Source organism: Coturnix japonica, chromosome 4 (assembly GCF_054131305.1).
Source record: "Coturnix japonica strain WE chromosome 4, WE-NBRP24, whole genome shotgun sequence".
In the NCBI taxonomy this organism is placed as follows: domain Eukaryota; kingdom Metazoa; phylum Chordata; class Aves; order Galliformes; family Phasianidae; genus Coturnix; species Coturnix japonica.
The window spans coordinates 53,905,395-53,925,592 of record NC_140666.1 but is presented as its reverse complement, the minus strand read 5'-3'; the positions used below and the strand labels follow the sequence as shown (position 1 = coordinate 53,925,592).

Here is a 20,198-nt window from a genome sequence, read left to right as displayed (position 1 = left end):
TTAGGGCTGACTTTGCATACTCGCTCCTATTTGAGATTTCTAGTTTTAAATTCCCTTGCAAAGATGAGATAACAGTTTACCTAGGATAGTCCACATGCTGTCAATCTTTCAGGGACAGAGATAAATGTTTAAGAAGGGTGTACTGGTGCTTTTCACCTTGGAATGACACAAGGAACACAAGTGAATTTAGTCTTGAATATTATATAAAAAGTTATATATTGGTAAAATATAGTGATCAGCATGAAGATACAGATAAACAGCATCTTCAGTTTTAATTGACCTCTGAATTCTTAAAGAAAGAGAAGGAAAGAGTATGAAAGCAATGTATCTGAATCTCACAATAGATGTAGGACCAGGGTGGAACAATTTCATTCAGACAAAAAGATGCTTTTATATTATGTAAGACCTCACCCCAACCCAAATTTCTCAACATAGACTTAAGGTAACATCTAAAAGGAAGGCTGCTCAAGCACCGAAAGGGTTGATTTGAGCACCTGATTTGACAGCTTTCATTCTGGTTCCTTGGGGGGTACTGCTATTCATCAGTACCCCCCAAAAAGACGCTCAGTAGATGTGTAACTATTTGCATGTTGCTGATACATAATATTTTTTGCAATGAAGTCTCATTTGCGCTGATGCAGTTCCAAGAGAATTCTCTTTGTTATGCCCTGGTCTCCTTGTTGTGAGGTTTCTATTGATTAGTCAGTAATTTAGAAGGTCAGACACAGGTAGAATTGTGAAGTTTGCACTGAGTCCCTGGGTATGGTATAAAATGGAAATGATTTCTTCAGAATATTTAATGAGAGGCTTAAAGAAATATTAAGTGTAAGACTGGATCCTTACTGAGTGCAAAGATACATTTCCTCGGGAGAAAATAATATTATCTAAAACGGTTAGTTTCAATACTTCCTATTTTTTGACAGGGAGTTGGGGAGGAGCATACAGCGGTGCTGAACTCTATATAATTTACAGTGAATAGTTTGAGCAGGCAGAAACAGATACTTGCTCACATTTTAGTCACTCTGTTTCTTTGTTAGACCATCTTTAATACAGAATGTAGAGAAGTACTTTTAGCTGTTGGGGGCAATTATTTAAGAGCTGGATTCGTTTCTTCTGGAAGATCAATTCCATGATCTTCTCAGGCACAGAGGTGAGGCTCACCAGCTGGTAGTTCCTGGAATCTTCCTTTCTCCCTTCCTTAAAAGTGGGAGTGATGCTTCCCTTTTTCCAGTCAGTGGGGACTTATCTGACAGCCATGATTTTTTAAATATGGTGGAAACTGGTTTGGCAACTACTTCAGCCACTTCCTTCAAGACTCTGGGATGCATGTTGTCCAGCTCCATAGATTTTACACATACAGCCTCACAAGGTGGTCACGAACTTGCTCTTCTCTTCCAGTGGGAGGGATTTTGCTTTCCTGACCTCTAACTAGAGGTTCAGGGACACAAGAGGCGTGGGAAGCCCAGCTGCCAGTGAAGACTGAGGCGAAGAATTCACTGATCACTGTGGCCTTCTCCATGTCTGTTGAAGCCAGTTCTCCCTTCTCTTTTATCAGAGGAGGTACACTCTCCTTTGCCTGTCTCTTCTGCTCAGTATACTGATACAATCTATTCTTGTTATTTTTCACACTACTCATCAAGTTTAGTTCCATGTGTGTCTTGGCTTTCCTGATCCCTTCTCTACATGCCCAGGTGGCATCCCTATTTTCTTCCCAGGCCACCCAAACACACTTCCACTGCTCATACTTTTCCTTTTTTCCCTCAGTCTGACTTACTCAGCCATGCTAGTTTCTTTCATCCTCTGCTTAATTTCCTCTGCTGGGGGATGGAGAGCTCTTGTGCTCCCAAAAGAGTGTCCTGGAAAAGTTACCAGCTCTCTTCTATTCCTATGCCCCTAAGAACAGCTTACCAGGAGATCTCATCCTATAACTCCTATAACAGCAGCAAGTTCACTCTCCTGAAGTTCAGGGTAAACTGTGTTCTTCTATTTCATTCATTTTAATCGTATTTAGATAAATTTCACTGAGAGTAGATAATATCATGGTATTGTACCTTCTCTGAAGGACCTTATTTTGATCACTATTACAGTAGTTGTCCTGTCTATATGAACACTAAAAATGCTCTGGTTAAGTAGTATTCCTTTTGTGAACTTAAAATTTAAACACTGAGCAACTTCAGATCAAGCACAGTGTTGAAATGAATTGGCTTTCTTAGTTTCTGGCAACGACTACTTGTTGTCCTTCCTTCTTTCCAAATTTTCTTTCTTTCTCCTCTCATTTTTCTAATCATTCTGCTCCTGTCCCATATGATTCCAATGCTGATTATATTTGTTCAGTAAAACGCTATTCAAAATATATATGAATATATACCTCCAATGCAGACAGTGTTTGGTCAGGTGGATTAAGATGGGGAAGAGACTGCAGAGCCTCAAAACTGTGTTAATGCAAGAGTGTTGCAAAAGCAGAAACAAAACCCTACAAGATGTTCTAGTAATTATAAAGCTTAATCTTCAGGATTCTTCAAATGGGGGCTACTGTGGAGTGAGGGGAAGAGGGAACTGCAGAACTTGAGTAGTTAACAGCTTCTCTCTAAGAGACTGCAAAGTGAGTGGATTTCCAGACTGGCTATTCCAGGAGTTCTCCTACTGCTGCCCTCTGCTCTAGAACACAAAGTGTTAGTGAAAAGGAGGGTGCTGCTTTTGGGAAAAGTTTCTCCCTCTGATGGCTAGGTTTCAATGCACATGCTTATTCTCAGTGTGTAGTCGGAGCTCATCATCAGCCTTACAACTTGCTCCTTCTGGTAGCAAATAACCTATAGCTCAGGGTGAGGTCTTCTTGTACTTCCTTAGTCTTTTACTCTATTTTATTTTCTCTACCACAATGCCATGTTATTCCAGCTGGGAGCTGTGTGAATAATTCCATTGTTGGTTTTCTGGAAGTTTTACAAAAGCAAAAAAAATTAAAATTACATTGTTTCTGATCTTGAATTTTTAAATTGAATAATGTGCCTTGGCGTTAAATATTTTCCAGTAATTTTAGTACAAAAAATGTCAATGCAATGCATTTTACCTTTAAAAAGACCAGTCTGTTCTCCATAACCCTGTAAAAATTGGATGATTCTACCTCTCTCTTTCCCAACTCTGCAACTATGAATTAAAGGTGATCCTGAAAAGGATAGTAGGGGAAAACCAAGTCAGCAGAAAAGCAGCCCAGGATTGTCAACATATCAGAAATAGGGGTTATTTTCAGGTGGTTATAGCAAAAATCCCAGCCCCCTGGATGATAATGGAATTTTGTTAATCTGGACCTTTTGCAACTGTGGAGCTTTACTCTATTAAAATCCCAGGAAAGATCTAATTAAACACTTAATTCTGTAATTGGTTTTACTGACCGTATCCTCTCGTAAAAGAACAAGACCTTGCTAAAATATGTATCTTCTTTGTTAACCTGTAACCTTCGGAATGGCTGAAAACTACTACTGAAAAATAATAGAGGCTGAATGACAGATTAACAAGGTTAGCCATACTTATCCAAGAGCTCAAGTAAAATGAATGGAAGGAGCTGCCTCAGCAATCCAGCAAGTATTTTCTGATCCAACAAAAGCCAGTGTATGGAAAATAACTGCTACATTACAAGCATGAACCTGATCTACCTGAGGCTTGAACCTGTCTTTCCTTTCTAATCCTAAGAGAAGCTTCAGTGAGTTATAAGCAAGTGATTAGGTGTATTGTTAATAACCAAAAAGTAAATGTAAAATGCATCCAGACTGGAACACTGCTCAGGTCATAGTGATGAAAAAATTGTGGTAGTGACAAATCATGCTCTTGAAATGTTCTAAGGCCGTATCAAAGCAGTCTGAAGAAAATCACAGCTAAGAACTGGGGGACTACAGTTGTTTTTTTTGTGGTTTTTTTTGTTACAATGAAATTTAGCACAAAAAGGTCTGTCACATCTTGAAAGCTACCTGGAATTTTCCCTTGCAGCATTGTGCAGCGTTAGCAAGATCACTACTGTTCCCCTGGAGTTAATATGTAAGTTTGTAATACAGGGTCCATGTTTATTTCTAGATATCTTCTGTTGTCTGTCCTGTACTTCATGCCAACATTTCATATTACTGCTGAAAAAGAGATTTGAACACCCACACTGATGTTTGCCTAGGAGTATTAAGTATTATACTGAGCTTTCCGTTGCTCAATTTTTCCAGTACTGCTCCGAGTAAACTTTCAGCAAAGCTGAAATGCATCTATCTTAAAATGCAATTGGTATGTACCTTTCTGTAATATGCATTTTAAGATAGATGCATTCGCACACACATTAAGAGAACATGCACATTTTTATGTAAAACTGCAGCTAGCAGCAGGTGTTACTATGTGAGGGACTATGTGTTGGTGGTGCTCAGTGTGTGGTACATAAGGATGTGGACAGGCTTCATTTTGTGCTATCAGCTATTCTATGCTGAACATGAGATCAGTAGGGATGAAGAGATGCCATGAAAAAGCAGTAGTTCTTTCAGACACTCAGAATCATGAAGTTTAATACAAAACCTCCTTTTCAAGGTAGTTGAAATCATCCCAAAATGTAAGGGAAAGCTATTCGTAGCTCACTGGGACTAATATTCCTAGGAAAAGCTACATGTATCTAGAGCATAAAGTGCTAAAATTATGTGTGCTTTTTTGAGTAGCAAATTTGATATTTCATCATAAAAACAACTGCTGGGGCACTTCTAGGACATAAGTCCTTGTCAAAGTGATTTTTCAAACCTCTCAATTCCCTCAGCTTTACTTATTCATTTGTGTTCAAGACCAGAAGTTTTCTTTTGTGTGAATGAATTTTGATCTATAAGACAAATCTTGAGATGTCCATGTGCCAGAACTACATCTACTGTCAGTAACCACAGCTGTTTTCTTCCTTGTTTTTGTCTTTTAACTTCCCTACAAAAGTGAGCAGCCAACTAGCATTTTTCTTCTTTCTCAAAATGCAGAATAGCTTTTTTGCCAAAGTGGATAGAATCACTTCAACCTATCAGCAGGTTGTGTTGTGATAATTTCAGAGGAAAAGGATCTGTGGATGTTAGTTGACAGCCTGCTGAGCATGAGCCAGCAGTGTGCCAGGGCTGGCTCAGGGAAGACCCTATGTATGGCTCTTGACAACTCCCAGAAAGGTGGTTGTAGCAAGGTGGGGGTCAGCCTCTTTTCCCAGGTAACAGTGATGGAATGAGAATGAATGGCCTCAAATTGCACCAGGGGAGATCCATGTTGGATGTCAGGAAAAGCTTCTTCTCAAAGTGGTGTTGCATTGGAATGAGCTGCTCAAGGAGGTAGCGCAGTCACTGTCCTTGGAGGTGTCAAGAAATATGGAGATGTGGCACTGAGGGATGTGGTCAGTGGACATAGAGGGGATGGGTCGACAGTTGGGCTGGATGATCATGGAAGTCTTCTCTTCTAACGATTCCATGCTATTGCTGAAAAAGGTGTTGCTGTCTCCTTCTACCAGTGCTGTGCTGATGGACATGTGACTTAGCAAGTATTTTTTTCCCATTAGACAGTAACTCATTTTTAAAATAACTTTAATTATCAGTAAATTTCTCAATAAGTGTCTGTAGTCTGGGACATGGGATCAGCTACCAGTCTTTTCCTGCTCTGGTGCATTATGTTTGCTATTCTTATCGCTGATGTTTGGCTCCCATGTAAAACAAGTCAAACAGCTGAAACAGATATATGCCTTTTATTTGAACAGAGATGGACTCATAGATATAAAGTGAGCAAGAATGCCTGTCCAATGAGCAAACATAAACACTGAAAGGATTTGATTACTGTAGCAGAATAGGCAGAGACCTGCTAATAGTTTTCCACAATGGCCCCTATATTTTGGGCACAAGCTTAGTTTTCACATTAGGCCATTCATCCTGGGTGATCAGCCACTCACCTTCAGCTTTCCAAAGTTTTCTCTCATTAAAATAAGCATGCTTAGATCAACAAGAATTACCCTCCCTAGACTAACTACGCTTTAATAAGTCAAACACCGAATTCCAGTAAGTTCAGTTTGCAATCGTGGCTTATTAGTGGCTTATATTTGTAGCCATCTGCTGAAACAGATTCAAGCGAACAAATCTGCATCCTCAACACCAAAACAGTTTTTACAAAACTAAACTTCATGCCAAAATTCAGGACACGGAAGAGCAGCCAGAATAAGCTCTCTTCAAAGTAACAGAGACATGATAAGATACAGACCTTGTTGTTCTCACCTACATTTTCTAACATCAAGTACATCTCTAAAGCAGACTTCTTAGTTATGCTGAAAAGCATATAAAGAACTTTTGTGTGTGTGTGTGTGTGTGTGTGTGTGTGTTTGAAAATATTTTGTGTAAGCACTGTTAGAATGGTGTATGTTTTTCACATTACAATCTTATGCTTCAATTGAATAACCTGATGGCATAATATTGACATTATGGCATCCAAAGTCCATCTCAAGACAGGCACACACACGTGCATATTAATGCCTCCTCTTTCAAAGTTATCCCTTACTTTTTGTTTAAGTGTTTTCTTAATCGCCTGTTAACTATACATTTATTGTTGCAAAGCTGGAAAAATGTTCTTTCACACCATGCTAGCCCTAAAGGTCTTGAGAAGCCTTGCAAGCAGATGTGGGAGAAGTCAATGCAAGCCTATTTTCTGTCTTATTGATCAGGTCTTAGTAGGCTCTATTTGTTCAAACATATATTTTCAAGAAAATGTTTTCTTAGTAATATATTTTTAATAGTATATTGCTTTTCTATATGATGCTAATAGTAATCATTACCCAGTGATCAGAGCAGATTCTTATCCTTTCAAGTTCCTGGTATATAGTTGCTTTCCCATAGAAAGAAAAAACACATTTTTCTCAGCTTTCTCTTTATGATCTAGAAGTAGTGCCTGAGAAATCAGCTATGTGCAGTTCTTAATATCTTATTTCTAACACTGTTATTTCATGTACATTGTGAAATTATGTGTGCGAGTTGCTTCAAAAAAAAACCAAATAAATAAATAAATAAATTCTGATCATTTATATAAGTTTCTGAAAAGCTTCTTTCCCGATTATACAAGCGGAGCTTATTACCATATATTATTGCAAGGTACTTTGGTTGTGTGTTTCATTGCTCTATGGATGTTAGTAAGATGAATGTGCAAGCTCCTGGCTGCCTTATACCCACAAGCAGTGGCCCAATCCCCACCTCTATGACGTGCCTCATAGGTGTTTATTCATTCACACTGTTGAATATCACGGCTTTTCAAAATGAGGTAGTTAGTTCTTTTCTGTTTGTTTATTTTTGAGATGACCTGTGTCTATTCTACAGTTTTGTCCTCAACTTCTGCAGGAAGAAGCTGTGTGATTTATTTTTTTTTAGCTGAGGTTTTATTACTTCAACGTCTTTTAGATGGGATATCTTCTTTATTGGTTTACTTGTTGAGAGAAAACTGCAAGCAAGTTAGAAAGTGTATCAAACGTGGTGCAGCACTCAGTCATAAGTCATCATTTTCTTCCATCTTGCATAGTCCTATTGAGCAGAAGAGACTGACTTCATAAATCGCTGTATTTCTTGCTATTCTGTTTTTACATCCAAAATATTCTCAGTTTTAATGTTAATCTCTAAAGTGTTTGAGTCCTGTTAGTGAATCTCATTGACTACGCTGCTTTTAAACCACTCTACATTTGATCTCTAGGGCATACTACCATCCCTATCAATTTGTCCCATGAAATTCAGAGAGAATTGACGTAGCTGTTTTCATTATCAAGTAACAGATCAAATATGGGGATGGTTGTGTTTTGCCTTTTGAGGCAAGACCTTATTGACGGTTGACATTTTTAATTGGTTTCTTTATAATGCATCAATTTGCCTGAATTTGCTCAAATGAGTCAGCAGTGAACCCTAGCAGACATGAGGGCAGACTGGATTTTGAGGTGCTTTGACAGACAGTCAAAAAAAAAAAAGTGATTCTCCTATTATATACTGCCTTGCCTTGAGTATTGTGTGAAGTTCTGGACTCTACAATATAAAAAGGATGTTAAGCTACTTCAGTCATCCAGAGGAGGGCATCAGCATTGGTAGAAGAACAGGATATGAGGGAACAGCCACAAGTTGTGCCAGGGGAGGTTCAGATTAGATATTAAAAAGAAATTCTTCTCAGGAAGAGTGGTGAGGCATTGGAACAGGTTGCCCAGTTTGGTTGTGTAGTCACCATCCCCATGAGTGTTTAAAGAGAGGGTAGCTGTAGTATTTAGAGACGTGGTTTAGTGGGCAATGTTGCTGATAGGTGGTGATGTTATTCTCTACAACTCCCTAATGAGAGGAAAAAGAGACAGAGGTCCTGGTCTCTTCGCCCTGGTATCCACTGACTGGATACACAAGAATGGCACAAAGCTGTGCTGGGAGAAGTTCAGACTGCACTCTAGGAAAAATTTCTGTACTGTGAGAGTGGCCAAACACTGGAACAGGCTTCCTAGAAAGGTGACTGATGTTCCATGCCTGTCAATGTTCAAGAAGCATTTTGATAATGCCCTTAATATTCTGCTCTAATTAAGCAGTCATGACATTGGACTTGCTTTTGGTAAAGTTCTTTCCAAATGAACTGTTCTATTTATAAATATGAAGCCTTCAGTGTTTTGTGAGAGCCATCAGTTGGCAAGTTCTGTGAATTTTAACAATTAAGTCTTTCTTCCCTGTCCTCCTGACTTTTTTTTCACTGACTATTAGTAGGTAGTCTACAGAATAGATGAAGTACTGGCTTGATCAATTTATCCGCTAGTATATACGAGGTCCCTCAAAAATACCATAGTGCTATTTTTATATGAGTAAAAGTGCATATGTATTTACAAAACTAAAACATATATATATATATATGTTCTAGGTACAGTGGTTTATGGTACTGAGAAACTGAAAAACTTTTTGCTTCAGAACTGTGTATAAATTTCTTAGAGGCACTACCTGTAATTGTTGCAGTGGCATGGTTGTTGTTTGTTCCATGATACAACTCTCAGCGGCGATCTTTTTTTCTTCCTCTTACATAATTCTCCAGAGGCCTTTGGAATCCAGCACATTCACTTGTGCCCTAGAAACTATTTGGCACTCAGTTTCCAATTTCCATGCTGCTGCCTGACAGCCTCTGTCATTCCAAATGTTATGATCCATCTATTTTTGCTCTTTTGTATCCCACTGATGTAATATACCAGCAGAACCTCATATTCTCATTGTCTGCTTGCATTCTTGAAGGTGCCATTTGAAAACAGTTGGCATAGCTGATGTATGTGGAACTGCTGATAGTACTCAGAACATTGATATTTTTTTCCAGCCATATTTTCATTTATGTGCTTAATTTCCTAATGATTTTAATATATTTTAGTGTGTTTTCATTGTTTAAAAACTGTGGATCTGTTTCACTTAGGCTTACTTTTAGTTGTGAGTTACTTCACATATTTCTAATCATCTTAACAGATGTGCTCTACTTACTCTGAAAACTCTTACTTGATCCTCTGTGGTTCATCCTTTTCACCAGCCTGTCCCTGTTGTGACTATTCTTGTTTCCAATAGCAAAAAAAAATTCCATTCAATCTCAAGGAAGTTGTTGATGGCACTGGGCCTGGAAAAGTCCAAATGCAGTTAACTGCAGTGAGTGATGGTCTTTCGTGGTATAGAACCATTCAGTGAATGCACTTCAGTAGAGAGCCAAAGCTGAAAGCTTTTGTTTGGCAAGACATTGTATTTCTTCTCTATACTTGGCCTATTTCAGGTTTAGCAATGAAAGTGATACTGAAAACCTCTGAGGAATGGCAGGAAATGTTTGGTGTGTTTTTGTTTAGAATTCCTTTGACGTGTTTATCTGGGACCTTCAATTTATAAAATCTGTGGCTACACAGATTTTTTTGTCAGTTTAAACAGACATATTTTATAAAATCAAAAGAAAAGCATTTTGCAAACAAACTAATGCTTCTGGGAGCCACTGTGCTTCTATATGGACTCCCCAAGTCTGCTGCTGATATACCCAAATGCTACCGCACCACTGAGTGCCTTTGTCCTTCAGCAGTGCAGACACTGACTTTTTCCTTCTTTTTTTCAATTTAATTTCACAGTAAACTCACAGCTTTCCCCTTTTTGGCCCTAAAAGCTGCAGAGCTGATAAACATTTTCTCTTTTGTGTCTGTTTCCATAGAAACAGATTTTGTTTTAGTGCTGCAATTGTTCTCTGAAGTTGTGCTGGCTTTTTTTTCTGTTAGGGTCTCTGGAATTTAAACATTTACTTGTTCCTTGCAAAGTCATAATTTTATCTATTTGAGATTAATTGTAAACATTCTTAGTTTCTCCTCTATTTCTTAGTAAGCAATTCCTAAACATAACAACATTGAAAACTTTAAAAAAAATATATATATATATATATATTTTTAAAATATTATTTAATATTATTATATATATATATATAATATACTTAAAATATATTTAAAATATATATATTTTAAATGAAGCCCTGGAGGAGTAATGGCAATTTCCTCCTCAGGTACCCCCTATTGCCTTAGCAATGTCTTCAGCTAAGAGTCAGGGCATGAAGTACTTTAACAGGATAATAGAAGTTTACAGAACCTCTGTAGGCTCCTTTCCATTGGAGAAATGATCACTGCCCACAGGAGACAAATGGATGTGCAGAGAAGGATCCTTTCTGTCCCACATGTACTAAACCAAGCTCTATGACGGTAGTAACTGAAGACATTGCTTCTTTCATGCAAGTTTTCAATTTCCTCAAAGCCAATATCTGCACAGAGGTAGGGCTCACTCCCTGACATATCAGCAGGGAACTGCGAAGTTCTGAGAACAGAAGGTAAAGATGAACAGGAAGAAATGGAGTCCAGAGCTCTGCAGCCTGCCAAGCAAGCCTGCTACAGCTAGGACTTGGGTTGCTCTAATTTTTCAAGTACTGTGGCTAAGACATTTTGAAAGCTGATGTTTTTACTCACTCACTGACATACAAAGATAATTTGTTTCTGCATATTAATTACTCTGTTGTAATAAATTCTCCATTATCACCAGCTTGACAGGAAGCTTTGTGTCCCTGCAGGTTAATTCAAAACCAGCAAAATATTTCAACATTTTTGTCTTAGCCTTAGAAGCAAAGTTCAATTAGCCAAACCTGAGCATGCATATTTCTGTATTTTGAAAAATCAATAATTTTTACAGCTAAAAGCTTTTCAAGCAGCATTCAAACAGACCACCCTTATTAGGAGATGTCCAGCTTGCAGTTCCAGGTCCAGTACTCTGTTAAATGTGAATTAAACCCTCAAGGATGTTACCAGCACATACTGGTCTCTTAGAAGAGAATACTTTTTTGTTTGTTTTCTTTACTGTAATGCTTGCAAACTCTGGCTAAAAGCTTTCAAAACAGACAGGTGATATGGAATACTTAATTTGAGAGACTTTAGGAAGGCATGATTTTAAAAGAGAGGAGCATTGCTATATTCCAGGAGTCAAAGAATGTCATCTGAGATTAAAAGAAACCAAAAAACATAATTAAGCTGAACATAGATCTGTATGGTTCACAAGGTCCTCTTAAAAAGGTAGCAGATGGATTGGTCCAGATACTGACGTGAAGGTATTAAAAAGAGGTACCAGGTGTATCTGTTTTGCGAAGTTTGAATAGCTGGTTGGTTTTGTTTGTCAAATTTGAATGCTAACCTTGAGAATTCTTCTCAAGTTCTGATAAGAAATATTAACAAACTCTTTGCACATGAAGTTTGTAGTGTTGTCTTTTGGATCAATTAGCCAGCGGCTGTACTCGCTAGGCCATTCCTCTAACACTGCCCTCCAACCCCATGCTGAGTCCTTGACATTTGCTTTCTGTTCAAATGGCTTTTATCAACAGCGGTTCAATATTGCTGATCAAGCATATTTATAATCTATCTACAGGTCTCAAAAATATTTCATGAGATTAAATTATAAGAATTAATTTATAATTAAATTATCTGGCTTCTAAGCCAGAAAAAGTGAACTTATGCTTCTGACTTCTCTCCAGGAGTATGAGAGCTGCAAACAAAGATTCATCTCAACAAGCTTTGGGTGTCTTAAGGTACCTTACCTAATCTGATTGCAAAGAAACTTGTGACTTTCTTTAACCAAAAGGTGCTGTGTGCTCATTGTCAGCACAGTAACTGTAACAGCTTTGGTGTTCCCAGCTTCCTTCCAGGGAGCCTGCGTACTTTGATATGGCTGTTCATTCCAGAACACTTATGTTCATAGTTCACTTGGCTGGGTGTTCCATAGCTAGAAATACTACAAGCCTAGGGCCTGCCTTCCTGCTGCCCCCCTTGGTTTGTTCAGCCCAGAGAAGAGGACGCTGGGTGAGACTTCATGGATGTCTACAGCACGTCACAAAAGGAAGTAAAGGGGCAGGCACTTAATTTAACCTGTCAAATATATGAAACAAACTTAAATCTAGAAACTTGAAAAGATTGACAGTGTCACCCAAAAGATGGCTAATCAGTCCTTACATTACTAGAAAATGTCCGGAGTTCAGTATGTGTTGAAAAGACCAATCCTTGTGTTCCTTGCATCAGCTGTCATAGAATGTGTGATAAAAAGAAAACAATATGAATAGAAGGTGGATAGGCACAAGGAAGCAAAGCTTCAGTTAAAGTCCTGCATGTGGACAATACAGAATCCATCATTATCAGTGGTGCTTTTGCTTCTAGTCAGCATGAATATTTAGAATGTTCTATGCTATTCTCGTAAACGCAAAATTAAGTCAAGATTCTGATTCTGCAGGCCCCATTTTGTCTAACACGAACAAACTGACATGAAATGGAGTCAGTCTAGATTAACGTAAGGTGAATCAGGCATGCAAGACCAAACTACTTTGGTGGGCACCTGATTTCATGCAGTAGTTAGATGTGAACTAGAAGATATTCTGAAAAAGAGTGTCCATTAAAAACGTGACTACTTGATCTCAGTATAAAATCAAGAGACCAAAAAGATACCAGCTTGTCAACACATTTGCCTCCAAAAGTAAGGTGTTGTTTTCAAGGAAATTGAAGAATGACCTTTTTGTCTTTAAAATCCACAGACACAGGCTCTAAAAAAGATCTGTAGTTGCCATGGCTTTAGAATAACAACTTTGGAAGCTGCTGGCTAGTAACCTTCACTGTTTTACTGATAAAATGTGTTTTTATCAGCTTTCATGGCATTTATTCATGAAACTTTGAACTGAATTTTCTGTTCTTTGGAAAAAACACGAAGTTATTGTACCATGTGGTAACAAACCGAAATTCCAATGACATGGACTTAAGTCATTTTATTTACCACCCACAAAGAGAAAACTTCGTATTCAAGCTGATCATAAAATCCAACAAAAAACAATCTAACAATAGAACTAAAAATGTGTGGAGAAGCTGAAATTTAGAACAAGCTTCCAATTGAACTTCTATTACATGTATTGCTTTTAGTTGTTATTTTTTTCCCCCAAAGGAAAGGAAACTCATTTTATTTCTAGTTATCAACTATACAATCTGAATGCTTTGACTTCTGGAATGAAAATCAGTCGGGCAAGGGCAGACTTAAATGAGAGAAGTCAGAGAATATTGTCTGTTGGGCGCTGCTGTTGCCTAAGTAGCTACCTGAGAACTCAGTAATGTTACCAGGTCCTCAGCAGGATTTTGGAATATACTCAGCTTTAGCTTAATTCTGGTTACACCGAAGTCAGTGCTAAAATTCACCTGCTGCCATTGCTGAAAACAAAGTTAGATAAAATAGTATGTTTCTAAAAAGCACTCTGCTTATTTGTTCCAGACCAAAGAAACAGACTGCTGAAGAGACAAGATGAGGAGCTGCTGAATAATGAAACAATAAGCAATCTGGTGACGTTTGTTTTGTTTTGTTTTCTCTGAGAAAACTAACAGCTAAAATAACAGTTTTCAGGTCGAACTTGGGATCTTTATCCTGCCAATAGGCCTGTGCAGTTACGACTTTGTATCACTGAATTTTCACAGACTGAATTGTAGATATGTTTAACTGCGTGCTCTGTGTGCGGCTCCATTGAAGACAACAATATATTCAAGGTTAAGTTCCAGCAGAGACCTTGGTTAACCTGGATTTCTTAGAAACTGTTTATTTTATTGCAAGCGGGATGCTGTTCTTCATGCCAAAAGGTTCAATTTACAAAAGAGCCATGAGATGCACAACCTGGATATTTCCATGTGGACTTTAGTTACTCTCTACAGTACTGCAAGGACATTATTTCACACTGAATTACTCTCTTTGTCAAGTTAGCAGTAGAGCAGGAATGTCCAAGTCACACATCGGAGAACTAATTAATTACCTCCTGCATGTAAGGCCAAGCAACCCACAAGAAACTGCAGCAGAAGACTTGTGCCGATGGATCAGCAGCAGTGGATGAAAAGCTCTGGCAAAAATGGGGAAAGCACAAATATGGACAGTAATAATCAAGTCTGTCTCAGATTATATTGAGCTTATTCTAAAACTGGTTTGAGCTTAATCCTATGGTAAAAGAGAGCTCTACCAGAGAAAGATACTATTTTTGCAGAACAGCTATCAGCACTTGATAAGAGCAAGTTCAGACAAGCAGCAAGCCTTTTCAGTCTCCAGAGTCAGGAGAAGTGTGCCACCTACTGGCAACAAAACTTTTGCACAGAGAAGCTGTGGACCTCAACATGAGGAAAACGTTATGTTTGTGAACTTAAGCAAAGCATCCTGCACCTCGGCAGTGATGTGGAGGGGAAACCTAGCAGGGACAGAAGGTCTGTGGAGACAGGTGAAGCACTCCTGGTAGTCCGTGGCTACAGAAAGCACGTGCCCCCAACATCTGACCTTACCACAGCCTCTGAAGTTGCAGAGGAGTGAATGTTTTTCCATACTTAGTGGCAGATTGCACTTCATAGACCACGAGAGTTCTATCACAAATAAATGTGGCACAGAGCACCCTGTTCAGGCTGCCTGTTTTCATGTAATTCTCTTCTTAATTATCTAATTAGGCAACACCTGTGAGAATGAGCCTCCTATGAAGATGTTACTGGGGAAAGTGCTGTGAGTTGGATGGTGCAGGGCTCAGTTGCTGAGGATGGTGGTCCCAGTACCAGTGGTTAAATGGGGCACCAGAGAGATCCTTGACTCTCCCTGCCACCAGCAGAATCCCTGCTTTTCTGGTTAGGGTTCATAGCAAACTAAATCCTGCTAAGACTGTTGAGGATGGAACAGGCAACATTTTACTAAATCACACCTGCTTTGAGGTCATCTGGCTCTTTATCACAAACAGGTGATTTTGAGAAAATTCAGCCCCCTGCTCCATGAGAGTAGTGCCTAGGAAATGCAGAGGTATCCAATGGCAGTCTGAAGTCTTTCTGCTGTAAGCAAGGCCTACTTTTCCATTTACATTACTATCGGGTGTGCTAGCATGAGCCCATGACACGAGCCTTCTCACAAAAGTGCCCTTTACATCATCCTAATGATTATTTTGCCTTTTTTTTCTTTTTAAGAATGCTGATGTTCTTACTCTAATTCCTTGTGCTGGGAGTGGGGGTTTCAGGCAGCTGGGGTTGTCTTACACTCATTTCCCATGGAAAAAGCTGGGAGACAGTTTGTTCTGTCAGAAAACAACAACAACAAAAAACAGTTCAGAGAAAGGAAGATAGCAAATATTCAATTAATTTGCTTAAACTGCAATGTTTTTATAGCATTACAGTTCCTCTCCTGTTGGCTTCCATGGTGCTAGGGCAATGCTGACTGGAAACTAGCTCATCATATAACATGCCAGGAGCTTCTCCAGCAAAGCCAGGGTGTACCAGATCAAACTATAAGTGCTGTTATTGCTGTGATTGAAAGCTATCCTAGAAAGGAACTTGTTACAGAGTTGTCTTTTTCCACCCCAAAACTAATTCTGAAATAGAGATGTGGTGCAGAGCTTGGACATTGAGGAGACTGTGCAGCTGGTGAGTCATCAGAGTAACTGAGCTGCACGAATACCTCTCAAAAACAGTCTGACAAGTGCTTGTCGGTATAAAGCTAAGCAAATAGCATCCTTGGTTTGTTCAGCAAATAAGAAGTTCTTTGAATTGGTGATTTAGATCTCCTCAGTGATGTGTTTGTTTATAATTTCTGAGATTGTATGCATTTCACTGAGGTGATTTAATACCATATTAACCATCTGAGAGGGACATTTGGGAAGGTTGATGGAAGCTTTTGTCAATACAAAATCTTCTGAGAAGTAGCTGCAATTTAAAGAAACTTAAATTAATTCTTTTTGTGAATTGACATGAAAAGCATGTAAAGCTCCTGAAAGCATTCCTACTTCTTATTAATCTTCCCTCTCTTTGGAGATAACTATTTTAAGATATTTAAGTTCAGCATATATGAAGTACTTATCCAAACTTCCTTGCCTTGCCTGTCCTCCCATTTGTAAATGAAAACCTTTAATTTTCATGACAGTCCAAGGCTTTTCATTTTATCAAACCCAAACACTTAAAGTAAGCTTTTATAGACCCATATATGTGCAGCGCAGAGAAAGATCCTTATTGAGGTGAAGCAGAAAGAAAAGTGGTACCACTCCCAAATGATGAAATGAGAACTCCCAAATGAGAATTCAATTCAAGACTGTACTAATTTTTATGAAAAAACAAACAAAATGAAAACCACAGAAGCTGGTATTTTAGGACAATTACTCTGTATGCTGACTTTTACCCTCATAGCTGCAAGCACCTTTCTTCTTAGGAAAATTTGAGATGACCTTATCTTTACTATCGTAGTAAGAGTAATGCCTCTGAAGATTAAATCATAACGGTCATAGATTCAGATACTAATTTGGGCTATAAAATCTGCAGTATAAAGTGCTATGTCAGGACAGGGAAAAGGCCAAAGATTCAGCTATGAAGTTATGGTTTATCTTTGAATTTGATTTCTCAGTTTGTCTTTCTTCCAGCCATGAGGTGAAATTTTCTACTTAAAGAGTTGCAAATTGGGGCTAAGGCTTCTTTCTTATGCTCAGAGTTCTCTGAATGTAAAGATATCAAAGCAGCTTATAAAAAAATACCCCACGCATCTAATATCTGAGCTGACAATTTTAGAGAATTGCTATACGAGTAGTTTAACAAAAAGACCAGCTCTTGCGGCTTTAATGACAGTAAAAGACATGCTGATTAATAAGAACGTGCCATTCATTTGGTGTTCTTGTTGGAAAGTATTTGGGTAACACTTTTGAAAATACCTTTATTGGAAATTTTTTTCATTGATCACGGATCTTTTTAAGTTAATGAAAGGCACTTTAAATAAAGAATGTGAAAAGCTCTTTAAGTTAATAGCTAACACTGATAAGGTACAGCTCCTTAAAAATTATGAATAGATTTTTTCTGCTAGTAACAGTCACCTGCCTACAAAGCGGTGTGCGGGACTTGGAATTAGGATATGTAGAATTTGCACAGAAGTGATTCGCTGAATGCAAATAGGCTGAAGCAAATGTTTTAAATCTTATTGAACTTAAATGGAATTTAGGAGCTTTGTTGAACATGGAGAGACTGTAGCAATTTTGAAGTTAAGTTTATGGATTTTTTTGTACAAAGATACTTCTGTAATGCAATGTTATATACTAGAAAATTGTATCATGTGCATAATTGAAAATTACACAACTGAGAAAACATACCAGATACTTAAGGCTGAGTTTGTGTATCCAGATTAATGACTGAGAATTAACAATCCAGGTTTACCTTTCAGCACCTGTCCATGACATCAATGTGTACCATAATTTGCTGCAGCCCTTTTTTCAAGTACATTCAAGACCTTCATTTCTAGTGATACTTCCTCAATTAGCAGTATAACTGAATTAATGTGGCTGAGTGAGAAACAATAGAATTACAGATGACAAAATGAAAATTTACCTTATTAAAATTTTTCCTCCCACATATGTGAAATCCTCATTAAAATGAATGCTAATTCAGGAACACAAAGCTTTCAAAGCAGCATTTACTCCTGTAACTAGTTTGCATTAAAGGCAATGGCATTGTAAATGTGTTTTATACACACACACACAATCTGTGTTTATTACCTGCTGGAAATAAATGAAACAAACAAACAAACTGCTTTATATTTCCTGATGAATAGAGAAATATATATATAAGCAATTATATATATATAAGCATTTATATCTATGTATGTATATATTTATGTGTATATATATACATGTGCTTAAATATATATGCCTACATATACACATATATACACATGTATACACACATATATACATTATATATATAATATATATATACATACATGTGCTTATATATGTGTGTGTGTGTGTGTGTGTATACATATATGCATATGCTTAAAAATGAAATGTTTTAATAATTTTTTCTTTTCTCAGCTGGTAGGAAGAGTAAAAACATATCAGTATTGGCCCTCAAGTCAAGTTTTAGGTGTAGATGAATAGCCATCTTCTAGCTCCACCTATTGTGGCAAACTAAAATGACAGGAAGCTTGATCTTTCCTCTTTTTTAAGAAACTATCTTTTTTAAAACTGTATTTAAATCTTTCCCTAGATAGGAGGTCAGAGATCAGCAATAGATTGTTGAAAGGAAATGAGCTGATATAAATACAAAATGGCAGATTGCAGGAAACAATAGTGCAAAATAAACAAGGTAGGGAAAAATTTGTTTTGGAAAAAAAGAGGCTCCATAGTATCCTAGGTAACTGGACTAACTGGGACAACCAGGCGCTTTTAGACTATTTTTCTGGTTATCATTAGAATTTTGATGGAAAAAAAATAGTATTAATTCCATTTAAAATAGCTTTTTTAGGTAGCAAAGAGGTTTCTTACACTGCCTTCATTGAAACAAAAATCTACTAAAGTTTTCATGGAAACTCAGGCACAGAGATTGTTACCTCCTTTCTTGTCCAGAGATAAGCTAGCCTAGTAGTACAAATATTTTATATAAAGATAGAAAAGTAACAGCTTGAACCTTGTTGTTCTACATTCCAGCTGAAGGCTGTTTCCACTAAGATTTCCTGAGCTGCACAAAGAGAAGCCATTTCAAGGACTAATTTCAGAACTAATCAGTTGTTTACTTAAAAAGCGGTTACTGTAGAAATTATCGTTAAGGACTGGCAAGACTCAAAGTAACACAGAAATTATAAGAAGAAATATGTAACCTCCTTGTGTAATCCATATGCTGCATGACCTAAAATGATTGTAATAAAAAAACAAAACACATTATTTGTTCACTACAGCTTGCTGGCTTGAAAGCTCTCATTCATACCTTGAGGATACAAATCCATAATACAGAACTGCAGAGTATGCTGGGTAAATACAGCTGTGCCACTGAATGGCAATGATCTACTCGTGCACTCCTAGTAAATATCCTCTGTTCAGTTACTGCTTGTGAAAAAAAAAAAAAACAGCATATTATTATTTGGGAGTTTTTGGTGGCTGTACAAAAAGCTCCTAAATTCATTTGAACATTTATCTATATACTGCTCTTTCTCTTACCCCAACAACTAAAGCACACATTAGCCTAAGATGAATTCCTGATAGATTTCAGTCACTAGAAAAAAACAAACAAACGTGGACTGGTTCAGAAAAAGAACCAAAGGAAAGAAGCTATAAATGGTACAGATTTTCATGTTTTGGTGGCTAAAAGGAGCATGGACAGCAGGGTTATATTTATACTGTGGGTAGATCTCATGTTCTATTGCTTCAGTTCAAAACCTTTTTCAATTCAAATACTTGGGGAAATTTACACTACTCTATATCATATGTTTAATACAGAAAAGCATATTAGAGCTTGATCTACCTAAACATTCCCCCTCAAAAAAGCCTTTCTGTGCACTGACCACATGAAGGCTAGGCTTCTAGGTTAAGTACTAGTAACCTAACCTGTTGGTTTTTATCTTTTATAGCACTTGAAGGGAATCCAAAAGAGATCCAGAAGCTCATCAGATAAAATTTGCCTCTACTTGCCATTGGATTTTTCCATTTTATACTCACAAAGTGTATATTCACATTTGAAAACATGCGAAGCAAATAAAAAACTAAAAATCTACTTTCAAAAATTATTTATCTTTTTTTTAAAAAAAAAAGTTTCACAAACTACTCATAAATGTTGGGGTCCCAATGGGTTAAGTCATTTCTTAAATAAAATAAAGACTCAGAAATTACTAAATATATTACAGAACAAATGTCCTTCTTGC

At 37.5% G+C, this 20,198-nt stretch overlaps 1 long non-coding RNA gene across 3 annotated transcripts in view; it reads left to right on the top strand.

Annotated features, from left to right (window-relative positions):
• Nucleotides 1–20,050, top strand: part of LOC107313386 (uncharacterized) — a 51,219-nt gene extending 31,169 nt beyond the window's left edge. For 2 of the 3 annotated variants that reach the window (XR_014945884.1, XR_001554983.3), the window contains exons 2-3: nt 13,800–13,867; nt 19,908–20,050. This is a non-coding gene — a long non-coding RNA (uncharacterized LOC107313386). Of the gene's footprint in view, nt 1–1,424; nt 1,561–13,799; nt 13,868–19,907 lie in introns of those variants that run through there. The other variant, XR_014945883.1, reaches the window with a different exon arrangement.
• The last annotated feature ends 148 nt before the right edge of the window (nt 20,051–20,198 follow it).